Genomic DNA, 7489 nt, shown 5'->3' with positions numbered 1-7489 from the left:
CCATGAACAAAAAGCAAAGGGATGCCAGATCTTCATCCCCACGGTGTGAGGCCCTTTCTCTTAGCTGCTTGTCAGTATCCTATTTGGTTGGGGCAACAAGACCTTCTGCAGCAGTTCTCGGCTATCTCACTTAATTTGCTACTGAGTGGGGGATCTTCACATTCCTTATCTAACAGCTTTCTCTTTCCCCATTGGTTGCATCTTTATCTTTATGGCCCAGTCCTCTGGATGGGCATCCCTGCATTGACGTTAAACAGCTGCCCTTCTAATGTGTCCATAAATTAAACCACTCTCCATTTCCCCAATCTCTGCCTCCCTTTACCACCTGAAGGAAACCAGGACCAGCGTTAACAATGTTGTCCTTGGTCCTGGGATGTTTGTTTTTCCCAGTGGAATTGGTTACATTCCCTTGGTTGTCCTTATCTCTGAAGCCTCCCTAAACACTTCAGAGGTCCCCTCCTGCACTGTCCCTAAAACTGCCTAATTTCTAGCTTGCCCTTTGTCTCAATACTGAAAAGAGTGAGTGAGCAAAAGAATGTGGAGACCAAGCTCCAAGCCTGTGGAATCCCTGGGCCTCCTTGTTCTCGGGGCTATTGTCTCCATGTCCACAGTTCCTGCTGGTCAAGCTAAACATGCCTGGCATGAGGCACATACTGGGAAACCAGTATCTGCTAAAAACAGTGACAGACACTATGCCTAGATTGGCAATATCAGTTAGAATGCCTTACTTGTAAAGATTAGCAGAAAGTTAGGTAACAGTAGGTACTAGACATGATGTGCTTTGATTAGCAGGAACTATGGAGCCCCCCATAATACTCCTGGCCACTCCACCTGAGCTTTACCAGACAACAATACACCCCTGATAACACACACCCCTTACATGTACATTCCAGCACGTACTTGCCCATCTTCTCTGATCCTGGTTCTAAGTAAATATGAGAGGCCCATAGATCAGGACTGTTTTTCCGGTGTCAGCCCCTCTAGGCCTCTCTCACTTGGACTTTGAGTTGTTTTCCTTTGTCCTGCCCTGCTCCCACCACTGCTGCCCTGGGAAGCAACACAAACCCGCAGCCCTGAGGGTCTTTGAAGCAGCAGGGCTCCCAGAGGGAAGCAGGGCCATCCTGCAGCTCCTGCCTGGGGGCACCAGAAAGGGGAGCTACTTGGTGGGGGAGGACCACAGGGGCCAAGAGAAAGGCCTCCAGGCTTGTCCCCAGGTTCCATGAGGCTCTGCTGCCGCCTGGTGGTCAGTGCAGGGTGGACTCTGAGGGAGGGAAAGGAGGATGCAGACAAGGAAGCTTGAGATGGGGACAGGAGTGCAAGAACCACGTGCACACACACACACAGCTGCACCCTGAAACCAAAACACTTTCTCCTCTACCTGAGTCTCCCTGTTTACTCCCAGGGAGCCCCTACTGGAAGGCTTAGGACTCAGTCCTTACACTCCTCAGTAATTCCTGGCAGCCTGCTGCAGGCATCTCAGGGGGAAAAAATTCTTGCCCAAGTGAGGGTTCGCCTCACAGTCTGTCACCTGACAGGACACAGGGTGAAGCAGAGGAAATCACAGAGCCAAGTGGACCAGAACCTCAGACATACCAGGGGAGCAGGATGGGGAGCAGAGGCTGCTCCTGGCAGAGGTGCTGAGAAGGACATCCCCCACCCCTGCTCCATCCCTGACTCCCCAGGAAACCCCAAACTCTCTGGAACAAGCTGCACCTGCTGCTCAGCTCCTGCCCTAAGAGCCTCTTCCTGCTGAGGATACCCTGTCACAGGAGGGGCCCAGGGCTCAGAGGGGAGGGGGCTCAAGGTTAAACCCCAGTGAGGAGGGGAGCTCACAGCTGAAGCTTCCTCCAGTGTCTGCTGACTGAGAGTCCAGTCCTGAGTGAGGAGAATGTCCCCCATGGAGACCCCACCCTAGTCCAGCCCTATGAGGCAGAGGGAGGAGAAGGGGAGATGAAGGTCAGGGGGAAGTAGGAGGTTCCCCTGAGCTGCTGCCTTGCAGCCTTGTGGGGAGGGGCTGTGTCTGTGGGGAGGGGCAGCTGAGGGGGCACAGGGGTGCTGAGAAGCAGGAGCTTCACCTCCTGCTGAGACAGGAAGGACAGGTAAGGAGGGGCCTATCAGGGAGGGAGCCTGGGGGGGGAACACCCCACCCCTCCTTCCTTCACAGGGGCCTCCTGTCCAGCAAACCAGTGAGATCCACAGCAAGTCCCCTGCCCCATAACACCTCCTCCAAATGGTGAGTCCACAGTCAGTCCCCTACTCACTGGCAAGGCAGGGACAGTGAGAAGGACCAGGAGGAGGAGCACAGAGAGGACAACAAGGGGGCAAGGGGCCTGGGGAGGTGAGAGGGGAACCCCCACCTGATCTGTCCACAAAAGCACTCCTCCAGGGACTCACCTGTGCCCCTGCCATAGCCCCCTCCCCACACAAGAGGTGACACCAATGAGAAGGGGACAAGCCCAGTGAGGGGGCCCAGGTGCCCATGGAGGGGGAGGTAGACGGGCCCCAGGGCAGCTCTGGAGCAGGACACAGCAGAGCCCTGACATCTCCAGGCCAAAGTCAGGGCCCAGCCATTGTGGGGCCTGTAGACCCAGGTCCCTCTACAACTGCTGCTGGGGTGCTATGAGCCATGCTACTCATGAAAAGTCAGGAATCTCGTTAGCTGACTCCTGCTAGATTCTCCTCATTTGCTTATGGCTAGTTTCTACCATTGTTAAAATACGAATTTAAAAGTAAAACTGCAAATTGTGGAACCAAGCTTAGCCGAGGTTTCGCCATTTTGTATATCCTCCAACTTGATATGTTAGTCCTTGTATTAGGGGGAAAAGGATGTCCTAAAGCTAATTCCATACAGGCTTTGTGGACTCCACCCCCACCCCAGGCCAAAGCCATAGACAATGAAATAACCCCAAGACTGACTCCCACCCTAAAGCCATTGGGGTTCAATATCGAGGCAAGTGCCCTTTTGAGGACTGGCAGGTGGACTTTACACAAATGCCTAGAACAACAGGCAACTTCAAATACCTACTGGTTTTTGTGGACACGTTCTCGGGATGGGTGGAAGCATTTCCCACAAAGATGGAAAAAGCTTCCGAGGTTGCAAAACAGCTGCTGAAGGAGATAATTCCTCACTTTGGGTTGCCGGATTCTATCCAGAGTGATAATGGGCCAGCATTTATCTCTGACGTCACTCATGCAGTAAGCAGTGCGCTACAGATCAACTGGAAATTGCATGCTGCATGGAGACCGCAGTCTTCTGGACAAACGGAGAAAATGAACCACACCTTAAAGAAAACCTTGGCGAAACTGTGCCAAGAAACACAGCTTCGTTGGGACCAGGTACTATCCCTTGCCCTCCTCCGCATAAGAGTGGCACCTAAAAGTGGGCTACAATTAAGCCCCTTTGAAATTGTGTTCGGAAGACCCTTCCAGGCCTCAGTTCTGAAAGCCAGTCCGGAAATAGCTCAAGATTGCCGGATCACACAATATGTGAAACACATCCAGGAGGTTCTGGCAGTAATTCATAACTTTGCAAACTCAAGGATCTCTATGCCTCCTGATCAACCATTGCATCCCTTCAAACCTGGAGATCAGGTCTTACTGAAGACCTGGAAGAGTGGGGATGCCCAAAACCAGCTGTCAGAAAAATGGACTGGTCCCTACGATGTTTTGCTAAGCACACATACTTCTCTGAAACTTGCAGGTATAAAACCCTGGGTACATCATTCCAGAGTTAAGAAAGTGTCAGAAGGAACTGACCCAGAGACGAAGTCCCATTGGTCTTGTGAACCCATTGAAGACTTGAGATATTTGTTTAAGAAACAGAAAAAAACTTGAATGTTACTGACTTCTTTTCCAGTTATTGTTGCAGGATACCCAAGAACTCGTTTTTTTTTTTTTTTCCTGAAAAAAAAAAAAAAAAAAAAACCCTGGGGGGGGGCGAAACTAACATGCTCTAACCAATCTTCTTCCTTTCAAAGTTTAGGAGATGTGAAATAACATCTAGGATCATGCATATGCTGACAGTATTTTTTTTACATAGAAAGGTTTTTAATCGTGATTTTGTTATTTCCTATCAACTTTTGTTTTTTACTTTGAGTTTTTTTTTTCTGCTTGATTTTTTTATTGTTACTTTGGCCTATCAAAAAAACTGCAGTTGTATGGGATATCCCACTAAAGAGCTCTTTGTGTCTATATGTTGTCTGCCTGTATGTCCTTGTGTCTGACTGTCTTGACCTCCAGTGATTGACAACTTGGTATACATGGTGCCCATAGACGTTGGAAAAAAAAAAAAAAGAGTCTCCAGTTATGAGAAAAACTAAAAGTTATGGTTTGATTGTCAACATTGTGCTACTGAACTAAGCCGGTGCCTTCATAGAGATTTAATATTGTTGTTTCTGTTAATTTTCTGATATTTATGGCAAAGCTACCAGAAATCTAAATTCAAGTACAAATTTGGTAGCCTGTCATTTGGCTGATGCAAGGAAATTTTGTGGAACCTCAGTAGAGCTCCTGAGACACTCCACAAAGTTTCTCCCTTTCCTCCTGGGAAGGCATTAGATGAATTTGTTCTATTTGGCTTTTACCTAATGAAGTAAAACTGGAAGGGAAGCATTGTCACTTGGGAAAATGGTAAAACTTTGGTATGTACAAAATATTAACAGTGGTTTTCTATAATGTGTAAAAAAAATCTCTCAGTATCTGGTATGTATGTAAATTGTCAATAGTGATTGTCACCTTGTACTATTGTATAATTCAATTGTTTCATATCTACAGAAATTGTTTCTGGAAATATAGGGAGAAAAGGTCTCAACAGATTCCTATTTTTTTTTTTATTTATTTATTTGTTTGTTTGTTTATACATGCACTGGGTACAGTCAGAAGCGCGGGAGGGTGAGAGAATTCACCAGAGCCAGAGCAGGGAGCAGAGCAGGCAGAAGGACCGAAGTACACTGCTGAGGGGAGCAGCAGGCGGCAGGAGAGGTCTGCACGCCATGTGGGACCCTCCTCCGGTGGCCGGGGAGCAGCCGGGGATCAAACCGGCGCCGCAGAGGCTACAGGCAGCTTTGCAACCCAGCGCTCAACCGCTGCGCCACCGGGGAGGCCCTCAACAGATTCCTATTAATGGAACTGTTGAGAGTAAAAAAACTTTCCTACAAAGGACTGAATAGACCTGGAAATACACCTGACATTTACTAAGTTTTCTTTGATATGATACTGGTAATTTTTTATGCATTCTGTCCTGAATCCACAAAGTTTTTGTTTTGTTTTGTTTTGTTTTGTTTTGTGTAACCAGGATCTGCAGCAAGGTTGCAATTTTTTTCCAAAGCTAACTTTTCACATTTTCTCTCCCCTTGATACCAACACAGCATACAAATAGTGGTAGTAATCTTTGCTACGTATCTCAGAGTCTGTTTTTGCATAACTTCCATAGGGATTTTGCCTGTTTAAACAAAAATTGGACGTGAGTTTGATTGTGTGGCTTTGTGTGAAGTTCTTCCAGAAAGTTGAAAAAGAGCTGAACCAAGAAGAGGAGAACCTGTTTGCTTTGTCTGTAGGGTTCCATAGACCTCCAAAGAAGGTGAGGAAGCTTGCCTCCATTGGCAGGACTGGACAACCCGGCCAACGAAAAAACCCTGGTACCCTCGAGAAGAGGAAAGCCCAGGTGGAGTCTGATGAGACCAACTTTGTACCTGAAGCCTACATCGACCGGATGCCACTGGTTCGCTCTGATCCTATATGGAGTATTTCAACAAAGCCAGCTAAAAAATTACTGTTAGTTATTTTCTGCCCTGTGATTTTATGCAAAAACAGGAAGAATGGTTAAAAAAGTAAATTTAGTTTGCAAACTTTTGCTATGCTGTTAAAAGTTTGGGACCAAGGTTGAGAAAATTTGTGTTTTACATCAGTTGAACCATTTTAAGATTTTTTTCCTGTGATTTTTACATATCTGCTGTCTTGTTTTGGCTAATGCCTCCAGATGCTTTTTTTTTTTTTTTTTTTGGCTTGAACTGATGAACTGTTTTTCCAGGAATAAAGGACTTTTGCTTTCCACAATGGACAAGTACCTGGAGAGACTGGTTTTCTTTCACACTGGAACCTGGAAAAAATGTTCATCTGAGACTGCATCCCAACCTCCATATATTCGATCTTCATCACCACGGAAATGGTGGCAAAAAGTGAAAGGGGGGAATTGTAAGGGGGAAAAGGATGTCCCAAAGCTAATTCCATACAGGCTTTGTGGACTCCACCCCCACCCCAGGCCAAAGCCAAAGACACTGGAAACTCCAAATCCCATCACCACCAAAGGGAAGGTAGCTGGGACCTGAGGGTGGGGTTAAGCAGCCAGGTGGATATAAAAGGCAGACATGTGGGCTTTGGGGGATCCCCATTTTGGCTCTCCGCCAGCTCGCAGCATCCGGCCAGCTCTGAGAGTGACTCTGGGTTTCCAGGTCATTGGATCAGGTAGGACGCATTAAAGACTTTATTTCCCTATTTTCTCCCTGAGTTGTACATTTTCCTTATTTCCTTTTCCCTTGTAAATAAAACTTTTATTAACCTTTTGTGTGTGTCTGTAGTGGAGTATTCATAAGTCCCTTTTTAAGTGCGCGGGTGAGGACCCACAGCCAGGAACCCGTTCAATATTGGGGCTGCTCTATAACACTTGTACAGCCGCATTCTGGAGATAGTTTCAACAGTCACACCCCTCACTCCACTTGGTGAGGAAAAAGCAGACCACCCCAGCCGCCAATGAGGGCAGTCCTGTCCATAAATGGGACAGCATCTCTAACCGTCCAATCAGTTTGAAACTGTAACCTTGTGGGCCAAAATGCCTTTGTAGTAGCCGATGAGTAATTGCCAGCTTCCTTCAAAATTCGCACCTACTTGTGACCCTATATAAGACCCCTGCTTCCTCTGTTTGGGGCTCTCAACCTCTGCCATTGCATCGGTGCATGTCATGAGCCCGGACTCAAGCCCGTAATAAACTCCTTTGTGTTCTTGCATCGGCTATCTGTGTCCTTGGGGGCTGCACTGGTCGACGTTGGGCACAACACAAATGCTTTTTTTTTTTAAGCAATTTTTTTTTTAAAGATTTCTTTATTTATTCATACAAGCACTGGGTACAGTCAGAAGCATGGGAGGGTGAGAGAATTCGCCAGAGTGGGGAACAGAACAGGCAGAGTGACGAAGCACACTGCTGAGGGGAGCAGCGTGCGGCAGGAGAGGTCTGCGCGCCATGTGGCACCCTCACCAGAGGACAGGGATCGAACCAGTGCTGAAGAGGCTGCGGGCAGCTTCACATGCCAGCGCTCAACCACTGCGCCACCAGGGGAGGCCCTGCAAATGCTTTTTGATCAATTACTGAATAACCAAGTTGATGGCACATTTTTTATAAATTAGTAGTTCTCTGCCAAAAGGCAGTAATTCAACATTCAACCTTACATTAACAAGTGAAAAAACTTCTGGGAACAAAAGCTGTAAACATCCCTTG

This window comes from Talpa occidentalis, unplaced genomic scaffold (genome assembly GCF_014898055.3).
Source record: "Talpa occidentalis isolate TD23 unplaced genomic scaffold, MPIMG_talOcc4v2.1 talOcc4.2, whole genome shotgun sequence".
Classification (NCBI taxonomy): Eukaryota; Metazoa; Chordata; class Mammalia; order Eulipotyphla; family Talpidae; genus Talpa; species Talpa occidentalis.
This window is presented reverse-complemented; position numbering follows the sequence as displayed.